Source organism: Porites lutea, chromosome 5, assembly GCF_958299795.1.
Source record: "Porites lutea chromosome 5, jaPorLute2.1, whole genome shotgun sequence".
Lineage (NCBI taxonomy): Eukaryota > Metazoa > Cnidaria > Anthozoa > Scleractinia > Poritidae > Porites > Porites lutea.
Genome location: NC_133205.1, coordinates 12,122,496 through 12,134,769, shown reverse-complemented (window position 1 = coordinate 12,134,769; position 12,274 = coordinate 12,122,496). Strand labels below are relative to the sequence as shown.

The 12,274-nt window shown below is 36.8% G+C and overlaps 1 protein-coding gene and 1 pseudogene across 5 annotated transcripts in view; both read right to left on the bottom strand.

The window, feature by feature from the left end:
* Positions 1-12,274, bottom strand: part of LOC140937654 (CCR4-NOT transcription complex subunit 10-like) — a 118,622-nt gene that overhangs the window by 100,876 nt on the left and 5,472 nt on the right. The window lies entirely within an intron of this gene.
* On the bottom strand, positions 7,885-8,919 carry LOC140938901 (KRAB-A domain-containing protein 2-like; annotated as a pseudogene).

The following is a 12,274-nucleotide window of genomic DNA, read 5'->3' as shown; positions in this document are numbered from 1 at the left end:
TATTTAGTTAAGTAATACTGAACAGGCTAGTTGAAAAAAAGATAATAGCAGTAGCAATAATATTTTCAAGTATTTTCAAGTCAAGTCTAGGTAACTTTATTTAGGCAGGGTAGCCCCATCAGCCATTGGCTCGTATCAAAAGGGGCCCTGCATAAATTATGACCACATAAAAATTATGTAAAAAATTATGTGTAAGTTACAATGACTTTAAAAAGGAATAAAAGGGAGATTACAATATCATCATAAGAATGGTAATGTCAAGACAAACAAGAATGCTCTTACAGTGGCGTTCAGTCTTGCTTGCTTGGAGATTAAATCCGGAAATAAGGAGGCGATTAATACTACATGAAACAGGATTTACTCGCTAAAGGTCTTTTACGTCCTTCTTTATCATTGTCAATACTGTTTATTTGTTTATCAACTGATTTAGTAGGCATGTTAGCGACGAACGGAAATACGTCTGCTGTCCCAGGCTATATGCATGTTTAAAAAACCTGAAAATTCAAGGGCCTCGAGTCCAGAGAAATTACATCATTGCCAGAGATCAAAGAGATGATTTACATGGCACGTCATTTCAATCATCGCTGAAAATAAACCACATGCTCATCACAAGACCCATTGCATACAACAAAAGTTTACAACACCCCACCATTACAGTTTTGCTGATTAAGATTCTTATTTTTTTTTTTACCACTCAGTAGTGTTCACTTGTTCCAAAGTAATCAATGCTTTGAAGCGATAGAATTCGTGGACCAACACATTTTCGAAAAGCTCTAAATTTAATCTTTTTTAAGCTTTCTTCACAAAACATGCGTGGCTTCAATCATACAACAATTCTTATTCCCAGTTTCCACAGTCTCCGCTAGGAATGCCTGGCACAATGACACCCCTTTCGTGTCCCAAATACGAAGAAAAACGCATTGCAGATTATGAGTCTCGCTGCTTACGCAAGCAAGACTAATAAGGGAGCTGTTGTGGTTCAAATTTAATCTTTGGTTTGAATTCTTTTAAACCAGTTTAAATTTTTCAAACTAGTTAGAAATTTTTAACACTTAACTTGTTCTCATTTATTTGTACCTCTCCTTGTAAAATACGGTGTAAAAATAAACTCACATTTTAGTAACTGCTAAGGCAGTTAAGTGGGGTCATATTTTGCTTCATTTTGTCTTTTCGCCTAAATTAAGCGAAAAACTGGGACCCTGACGAAGGTAACGTCGAGCGGTAACGTCGAGCGAGTTGCGAGCGGTAACTCTCTCTAATATCATTACAAAATTAATAGTGAACAAATATTGAGAAAAGCAAACAAAGAACTCAAGGACGAAGTAGCAGAGCTTAAAGTGAAGCTAGAAAAGGTTTTGAAAGAGTTAAGTGAACAAACTGAAGAATGCAAACTAAATGTCGGTAATGGCGTCGAAGTGTTGTCACCAGACAAAACCAAATCAGTGGAGTTTGTTTTGGACCGGAACGATGATTTGATTGCTTTCAAAGTAAGTGCCAGTAAAGAGCTTTAAGAAATTAGGGCAAGACTCGATAATATATCTGAGACCTGCGACCGCATCCAGAAATCGCTAGATGTTTTTGAACTGTACAGCTAACAATTCAACATCAAGATAGTCGGAATGCCAAAGGTTGCTGAACGTGAACACCCTGAGCAAACTGCAAATCTATGCCTACAGTTATTTTCAGCCTTGGGAGTAAAGGGAGTGTCGATCCAGGATATTGATACGGCCCACCGAGTGCCATCTATGAAGCCGTCAAATCGACCCAAGGCAATCGTTTGTAAGTTTGTACGAAGGCTAGCTAAAGACCAAGTAATGGCAGCCAGGAAGAAAGTTGGTGGCCTCAAGGCCAAAGAACTTGGATTTGCAGCTGATATCAATGTCAAGTATCTTAATATCTATGATCACTTAATGCCACGGTTACAAGCCTTATATCATGAAGCAAAGAAGTCAAAGAGGCTAAGAAGTACAAATTTTGTCGGGCAAAAAATGGCCTTGTGTATCTTCGCAAGGCTGAAGAATCCACAATTTACAAATTCGCTGACCTTTCTGAGCTTAACAAGAAATTTAGCACGGCCTCAGAAGCTGGAGTGAACGATCACCTACAGAGCTAAGTACTCAAGTACTTTTTATATTCTATCATTACGAAGTAATCAAGTTTGACTATTGACATGCCTACAAAGACCATTGCTAAGCAACAACAGAAGTTCAATAAATCTCTGTTAAAAGATTTACCGTACTTTAATTTCAGAGGTAACTTAGTCCTTGCCCATGGCCAATTTAATAATTCACTTAATAGTGAGCTCCCGACTAAACAAGATCTAGATAAACTCCATAGTTTATATGATCTGGATTTGTTTAATTTGAATATGGCCTTTGATACCAACCAAACTGATAATGATGCTTTAATGAGCCAATGTATTAGAAGCTGATATTTTTCTCCACACAGTCTTAAGCAGTTTACTAATAATCTTCCGCAGGATCAAATTGAATCTAGTCTCTCAATTTTCACAATAATATTAGAAGCCTTAATCATAACCTCGAAAATCTAGTGACTCATTATTTACAAGAATTAAGTATTCACTTCAATATAATAGGTGTCACGGAAACTAAAATCACCAATTCTAATGAGAATACAGGCCTTTCAAACATACCCGGTTACGTTTTTGAACTCGTTCCAACACCTCTAGCATGTGGTGGTGTAGGCCTCTTTGTCGATGAAACACTTAGTTATTCAGTTTTAGAAAAAACTTCCACCGAATCTTTTCAGGCATTGTGGATAGAAATTTCTTTTGTTAAGAAGAAAAACGTAATCTGTGGAGTCTTATACCGTCAACATAATTCTCCAGAGAGCTTTCTTAATAAATACTTGGAAGAGACTATCGACAAAGTTACTTCGACAGGGAAGAACGTATGTCTCCTAGGTGATTTTAATTTATGTCTACAAAAAACTGAAAACTGTAGTTACAGTCGCGACTTCTTACTGGCTCTTCAAAGTTGTTATCTCCTTCCAACTAGTGACAAACCAAGACGTGTTCACAAAAATTCTGCAAGCTTAATCGATAACATTTTTGTGAACAATCCTGAGCTGGTGCTAATCAGTAGTAATCTCATTACTGATGTCAGCGATCATTTTTCGCAGTTTTGTATTTTGACATCAAAAAGAGATAAAATTAAACAGAAGCAAATTAAAAAAAAACGCGATCTTTCGCATTTCAATCCCGATAGTCTTAACAGCGACCTTGCTACGATCAACTGGAGTTGCATCATTAAAACACATGCAAACAATGTAGACAAACTATTTTCAACTTTCTATAGAAATTTTAATAAAATTATAAATAAACATGCACCAATTAAAACCCTTTCTCGAAGTAGGATTAAACAATTTTCTAAGCCTTGGATTACAAAAGGTATAAGAACGTCAATCAAAGAAAAAAACAGACTGTACCAAATTGGCGATCAGGAAAAGTATAAATATTATCGAAATAAAATTTGCAGTCTTATACGTTTGAGTAAGAAACACTATTACTGCGCCTTTTTTAATAACAATTTAAGTTATATGAAAAAAACATGGCAAGGCATAAATGAATTATTAAATCGCTGCAAAAGAAAGTGTAAATCTGTTAGTAAATTAAAAGACCCAGATAACAACAATAACCTTACTAATGATTCCTCGCGTATATCTAATATCTTAAATAAACATTTTTCAAATGTTGGCAACATCTTAGCAAGCAAACTACCACCGGCAGACCGTCCCTTCATAGACTATCTAAGAAACTCAAGTTCGCCAGAACTTTTGCTTTTCTTCAGACCTGTAACTCCAACCGAAATTCAATTTCAAATTTTATCGATACCAAACAGCATATCGCATGGCTTATACTCCTGTCCTACTCAACTTCTTAAATACTCAAGCGAAGTCATATCTCCAGTTCTTTCAGATATTGTCAATACATCTGTCTCTCTAAGGGCTTACCCCCCAAAACTTAAAATATCAAAAAATTATACCTATTTTCAAAGCTGATGACGAGACCGACACTTCTAATTATAGGCCATTTTCATTATTATCAAATTTCAATAGAATCTTCAAAAAAATTAGGTACGACAGAATGAGAGACTTTATTGAAAAGCACAGCCTATTATATTCGTCTCAATATGGTTTTCGTCAAGCTCACTCACCCCAACATGCTATTCTTGATATGGTAGAAACTATACAAACCAATATCGACAAAAAACTCTTTTCATGTGGTCTTTTTATTGACTTAAAAAAGCCTTTGACACTGTGAATCATACTATTTTACTTGATAAACTAAATTATTATGGCTTCCATGGAATTGTCAATCAATGGTTTTCCTCTTATTTATCAAATCACACACATATATCTAGTAAACTACAACAGGGGTCTTTTTTGCATTTGCATGCGCGACCGCTGACTTGCATTGTCAAAGAGCACGCGACCAGTGACAGCGACTGTGCTGCATAGTCATAGGAACCAAATTGTTCACTTTGAAAGCTTGCTTGAGATTGAAATGGTAGCAGGAACTTAGGAAAAACCTTTGTTGTACCAAATAAGTAAAGATCTGTTGATTCAAAGTGGAGACTGATGCGCTGAACGAGGTAAATGAGCAAGTGTCTCAAGGATGTCTGACACGAACATGGCTGTTTGTTATTGTTTGGCGCTCGACTCGTGTCTTGATTCCCCTTTAAGAACTGCAAAGTTTGGCATAGAATGCATTGCTGATGCGTAGCTATTGAGCAAAATGTTCTTTATTTAGTGTTTGTCTATAAATCGGATGTAAATCAGTTTCTCGATGCCGTAGAGGATTTCTGTCAATAATTTGTTGGTAGCTGAGGTAGCCATATTTCGGGAGTGGATTAATAACTATCAGCGAGCGACTACCAGGTCGTTTTCAGTTGGAATAAAAAGTTTTTGCCTTAAGTATTTTAGCGATACCAAGTTTGTTTATAAAAAAATTGTAGAACTTCTTGTTTTTGCGTGTACTAACATTGTAACGCATCTTTTACAGGAATTTGCTTTTAGCCAGAACTTAAATGTTCTAATGATTTTTAACTTTTGGTTGGCATCACAGGTTTACTGTACTTCTTGGGAAACCTAACCGTTTGTTTCATCAAAATCGGTCACAAGATTGGACTTTAATTTCGGTCCTATTGAATGCAGTTTTGACTGTGTCTCATTGATATTCATTTTTTTTTTATTGTTCGAGACATATAGAGTGACTACCACCAACATCTCACCAGGTGACTAATCTACGTCTCGTGTGCTCTTAATTTTGTAGCTTTAAAGTGCTGGGAAAATCGTAGAACATATATTAATTCACTGCTGAACTGAACATCGGCTTTCGCGCACTTTGAACCCACTCGCTGCAAGTTGCCTTTTTTTTTTTAATATTTCTCTTCCTTTCCAATTTAAAAACAAAGAAAATTGAAAGTGTTTACTTGCATTAACAAACATTTCTGCACTTTGTTTAGACTTTGATGGGGTCAGTGCAATCCTCCAGGCACTACATATACGCGCGCTGTTGTCCAGGTCAAGTGGGGAGATGAAATTTGATAGTAGCTCGTGTATGTTAAAGCCGGTCTACTTCGCTTTTGTTAAGACGATGTTAGAATTTTTTTTGCAAATTACACATTTTGTTAAATCACGAGCACATTCGCCAAGGCCAACAAGCAAAATAATCGCTATGATAGCTTTGGGACGCGCCATTTTGATGAAGGCAAACCCTGTGGTGAGCCTCCATGCACATCGCTTGTTCAGCGGTCGCGCATGCTCATGCAAAAAAGAACCCTGTTGTAAACTACATATCAATTGCAGCGTACCCCAAGGTTCTGTCCTAGAACCACTTCTCTTCTTGCTTTATATAAATGACATCCAATATTGTTCGAGCAAACTCCAATTTTTCCTTTTTGCTGATGACACTAATGCTCTTTATGCTCATAAAGATTAAATACACTTGAACTAACAGTAAATGCAGAATTACACAACTTGTATAACTGGCTGACTTCAAACAAACTTTCTCTGAATATTAAAAAGTCAAACTACGTAATTTTTGTCAATACCAAAAAAAACTCAACTATGATCCCCAGGTTAATATTTTTGACAATGAAAGCAATAAAAAGGTTACCCTTGAACGCAAAAACTTTATTAAATATCTTGGACTGTTAATCGATGAAAATCTATCTTGGAAGACCCATATTCACTCTGTTGCAAATAAAATAAGTAAAACAATTGGGCTAATTGCGAGATTAACACATATTGTTCCCACTTACACCCTCGTAAATATTTATCAGTCACTAATTACACCTTATCTAACTTATGGTCTTATCTCTTGGGGCAATGCATGTAAAACTTTGCTTGACCAAATTCTTGTCCTTCAAAAACGCGCACTGCGTTTAATATATTTTGCTGAAACAAATGACCAAGCAATACCTTTTTTTGTCAATGCAAAAATTCTACCTTTACAGTCTCTATATTATGAATCCATTTGTAGACTTATGTATGATGTAAATAAAAACACTGCTCCGGATAACATTTTGAAACTCTTCTCTCGAATTTCTAGTGTTCATACTTACAACACACGTGCCTCAACCTCTGAACATTTTTATACTAAAGAATCTCGACTCAATGTCAAACAAAATGCTTTTTCGCGTGTTGGGGTCAAAATTTGGAATATGATACCTCAAATTCTTAAAGAAAGACCAAAAAAAACTTTAAAAGATCACTAAAAGAAATGCTACTCGATATCCTTGAAACAGAAGACTCCTATATTGATGTGGATACGATCATCGTGAAAATGAAAAAGTAATTCTCTTGTCCTTTATTTTCATTTTATTTTTTTTAATTTTTAAAATTCCACTTTAATATTGTCCTTGCATCTAAGTAGAATAGTATCTATTTAATGTAAAATATATATACCTATATAACGTCTAATTTCTTTGTATTTGTCTAGTTTGTAGTAAATTATGTAGCCTGGCCTGCCTCGAATAGCCTCGCTAACTGCAGGCCAGTCCCAATGTATCTTTTGTTATATTTCCAAATTTAAATAAAGTTGAAGTTGAAGTTGAAGTCGAAGTTGAAGTTAGTGATTAGGGTTAAGCATTTATTTCAAATGGTTAGCTTTCATGTAAGGTTATGGCCAAAGCACAGTTTCAGAGCTTACGGTTGAGCGCTCATTTCAGTGATTAGGGTTAAGCATTTATTTCAAATGGTTAGCTTTCTTGTAAGGTTAGGGGTAGTGTTTGGCACCCAGTTTTGTGATTGGGGTTAAGTGCTTTGTTTGAATGGTTTGGGTTACGGTTAGGGTAAGATTTCATGCAAGCACTTAATCGAATGCAAAAATCAAGTTTTTCTAGCCGCAGAAAGACAAAAGTTAGACACCTAAGGCTCCTGGGCTCTGCTAGAGCAAAGTCCTGAGTGCAAGTAAGAAATAAAAAATTAGAAATACTTGGCTTTGGTGACAACAATAAATATTTATTTTTCGGCACTCCTGGAAAATATTATTTTACCGGCAGCACAACAAAATAGAATGTTTACAATTCATCTACCATTTAACTAACAAAGTCAAGAAAACACTGAAGTTATTATTGAGCATTTTCGACCAATTTACATGCACCAGGGGAGGAAATTTCCTTTTCATAATCAAGTTTTACATTTGTTACTGTACATGGGAAAAGTCTGGAAGGTGCAATGAACCTTTAATGTGACCAAAAGGTGTCACTACTTTCAAATAATTATTTTCAATTTCAAGCACTTTTCCCAGCAGTAAATTTGAGTTGAAAGGAGATTTCTTGTCCACTCTATCTATTTTAATTGAAACCACGTCATCAATTTAGTACACTTTCTTTCTTGGATTTACTTCAGACTGTTTGATCATTTTGGTATTGTAGCTTTCCTGTGTTTCTTGAATTTATTTTCTTTTCTGCTTTCCTGGGCCTTCTTCAAGATCATGGTCTAATAGTTCCCTTTTGGCCTTCATGTGAAACACTGCTTCATATTGTGTCATGTTGATAGCACAATGATAAGTAATGTTCATGATGTAGGATACTTGCATGGTGTACTTGCACCATTTGGAAATTTGGAGACCACAAGTGCCCATTATCAAGCTTCTCATGTTTTCTTTCATTGTAGGATTTGATCATTCCACCAGCCCTTGAGTTGTCGGAGTCCTGGCTGCTCCATGGAGAAGTTGGATCTGATTAGTGCTACAAAATGCTTTCATTTTCTTGTTTTCAAATTCACCTCCATTATCTGTTAAAATTTTTTGGGGGTAGCCATAAGTTACACAATACTTTTGAACTTCATTCAGTACTTCATCAGCAAGTTTGTTATGGATGGGGTGAACATTCACAAACTTTGTGTGGTGATCAATAACATTTATAGTCCACTTGTGCTTTGGTTCACATTCACATGGGCAATTTCTGAAATCCATAAGATCAACTTCAGTCAAGGAAAGGAATGTTTCAGCTTGAAGAGGACTTACCACGGGTTTCACTCTGGTGGTTATGGGTTTTTGCTCTGCTTGAAAACGGCAAAGAGAAACAAGAGTATTCGCAACTTTCTGTGTTTACTTTGGAATAATTCTCAGCAATCCATTTCTCAGTTTTTTGTCGCCCTCTGTGAGCAATTCTATGATGGTATTTAGAAAGTATATCAAAGAGCATTCCTCAATGTGCAACTTCTTTCCCTTCTGTGGTTAATAACTTCCCATTCGCATATTTCCACTTTTTTCGCTTGATGGTGTTGATTTCTGCCTTTGAAAGCTCCGGTGTTTTGATTGAAGGTGCAATGTCAAGCTCTTGTTCTGTGACAACTTTGAGATAATTCTTCACTCGATGATAGAACTCTTCTTCGACAAACACATTTACTGGCGATTTGCTTGTCTTTAAAGACTCTTTTAAGCCTTTAATTTTGGCTTCAAACGTTTCTCTAGAAACACAATTGGCAATTTCGTCGAAGTCCGCCATGCTTCTACTTGGTAGAAATGCACATGTGCAGATGTGTTTGCTAAATTCAATATGAAAAAATTACGATTTTGACCGAGAGGAGTCTGAGATGAATGGGTAATAACAAGAGAAAGAAATAAGGATGTATTTGTAACGATTGCTTAAGTGGTCAAGTGAATAAGAAAGAGGAGTGCAGATCCAAAGGTTGGGAGTTCAAATCCTGGTGAGTACCAACAAGTATAAAGATAGGGAAAGAAATCATAGTGAGATAATATGGGGGTTAGGTGAAAGGTAGTAAGAGGGGTTAGGAAGAACTAGGTTAATTCTTTTTAAGAACCCCCCAAAAAGCCAAGCCCCTAATTTTCAACCACACCCCAAAAAAGGAAAGGCCCTTTTTCAGAGAGCTGATAAAAGAACTGGTTTAAAAACTTAAACCGGTTTGAAAAATTCAAACCAAAGGTAAAATTTGAACCACAACAGAGCTACTGCAACTTATGTATTAAGCATATCAATAAAAAAAACTAATGGCTAAAATAAAGTCTAAGAAGGTTCTTAAAAATGGAAAGCAATGTAGCTTCTTTTATTGATGTAACTAAATTATTAAAAAAGAAGTGCACCTGACTAAACATGACAATAATAATAGTAATAATAATACAAAATTTTTCTATATCACTATTTACAGAAAATGATTGAAAGTGCTTTACAATAGTTCACTTAAAAATCTATTCTAAAATGATATAAATACAATGTAACATGTAAAATGTAAAAAACACTTGAATAAAAAATATTAAGTGATTAAAAAAATATATATCTTATAGGACGGTTTAGTGTGTAGTATCGTGGGATATTTTTGTGAATCAAGCCATATTTTGGTGAGCCTGTAGGGTGAGTCAAAATACAAGAGATGAGCAGAGTATGGCATTGAGTCAACTGGCCAAACATATCGACATTCGCTATGTTATTAAAATACTGGTTTTCAAAGATGTCCGCACTTTCAAAAAATTCAACTTGGCGCTGTTTAGAGGTTGTTTCCCATGGGTGCCCCTTGGTGTTGCGGCTGATTAGTTCCTCATCTGTTTTGAAGTACGGCAGGAGCTTCACAGAACATCTGTGTCGCTCGTTTTTGTTAACCTATCCACTTGGCCTTTGGAGAAGTAAATGTCATTGTTTATCATGGCGGAAACATTGTTCGAAATTAAAAGTAAACCCGTTCAGCCATTTACATTAGCGCTTTCGAAAATTTTCATAAGCCGTTTGGCCGTTTGGGTAACCCGTTCAAAATTATTGATGATGACCCGTTCACCTGTTCATGTTTATTGCTAGTCGTTTGGAATTCTAATCACGTGTTCAGCCGTTTGATGGCCCGTTCACTTTCTTGAGACGTAGCTAGACGTAGGTTACCCTTCTTTAACCCTTTAAGCCCCAATATCCACAAACAAATTCTCCAAACAGTGTTTCACCCGTTAAACGGGTGAAACGCACGGCTGTCAAACGGGTAAGAAACGGCCCACGAAGCCGTTTGAAACGGATGAAACCGAACGGCTGAAAGGCTGATAATTTATTCCGAACGGATTGGTATGACGGCTGAACGGCTATCAAAAAATTTCGAACGGATGGTAATCACGTCTGAACAGCTAAAAAAATTTTCGAACCGTAGACCTAAACGGCTGAACGGCAAGAGTAAAATTTCGAACGGATGGTCCTGAACGGCTCGTCAAAAACTTCGAACGGATGGTAATCACGGCTGAACGGCTAAAAAAAATTTCGAATGGTAGACCTGAACGGCTGAATGGCACGAGTAAAATTTCGAACAGTAGACCTGAACAGCTGAATGGCTCGAGTAAAATTTCAAATGGATGATCATGTGCGGGAGAAGGGATTGTCATGACTGGCTGTTTCCAATTGAATGAGTCATGAACGGGGGAGTTTTTTTCGCCACGCAGAATATAAACAAACTTGTTCTAGACAAACAACAAAAAAAGAGCGATTAAACGCTTTGATGCTTTTAAATAAAAACTTGCTATGGCCATCACAAATGGAAAACGTGAATAGAAATAATGTTAAAAAGCTCAAATCACGATGAATAAATCGGCAGCGGTAAGTATTTTTGAATATTGAATTATGAATGAAAGTAAAGCTTGCATCATAGCAGACCGTTTTGAAACTAATTAATTGCGTAGCATCATGTCGCCAGAGAAAACTTCGAGATGTCACGCTTGTCGTGATTCCCACCCGTGCTGGCCAACAAGCAACAAACCGTCACTTCATAGAACTATGGCATAGTTCAATGTATAGTTCTATGAAGTGACGGTTTGTTGCTTGTTGGCCAGCACGGGTGGGAATCACGACAAGCGTGACATCTCGAAGTTTTCTCTGGCGACATGATGCTACGCAATTAATTAGTTTCAAAACGGTCTGCTATGATGCAAGCTTTACTTTCATTCATAATTCAATATTCAAAAATACTTACCGCTGCCGATTTATTCATCGTGATTTGAGCTTTTTAACATTATTTCTATTCACGTTTTCCATTTGTGATGGCCATAGCAAGTTTTTATTTAAAAGCATCAAAGCGTTTAATCGCTCTTTTTTTGTTGTTTGTCTAGAACAAGTTTGTTTATATTCTGCGTGGCGAAAAAAACTCACCCGTTCATGACCCATTCAATTGGAAACAGCCAGTCATGACAATCCCTTCTCCCGCACATGATCATCTGTTTGAAATTTTACTCGAGCCATTCAGCTGTTCAGGTCTACTGTTCGAAATTTTACTCGTGCCATTCAGCCGTTCAGGTCTACCATTCGAAATTTTTTTTAGCCGTTCAGCCGTGATTACCATCCGTTCGAAGTTTTTGACGAGCCGTTCAGCCGTTCAGGACCATCCGTTCGAAATTTTACTCTTGCCGTTCAGCCGTTTAGGTCTACGGTTCGAAAATTTTTTTAGCCGTTCAGACGTGATTACCATCCGTTCGAAATTTTTTGATAGCCGTTCAGCCGTCATACCAATCCGTTCGGAATAAATTATCAGCCTTTCAGCCGTTCGGTTTCATCCGTTTCAAACGGCTTCGTGGGCCGTTTCTTACCCGTTTGACAGCCGTGCGTTTCACCCGTTTAACGGGTGAAACACTGTTTGGAGAATTTGTTTGTGGATATTGGGGCTTAAAGGGTTAAAGAAGGGTAACCTACGTCTAGCTACGTCTCAAGAAAGTGAACGGGCCATCAAACGGCTGAACACGTGATTAGAATTCCAAACGACTAGCAATAAACATGAACAGGTGAACGGGTCATCATCAATAATTTTGAACGGGTTACCCAAACGG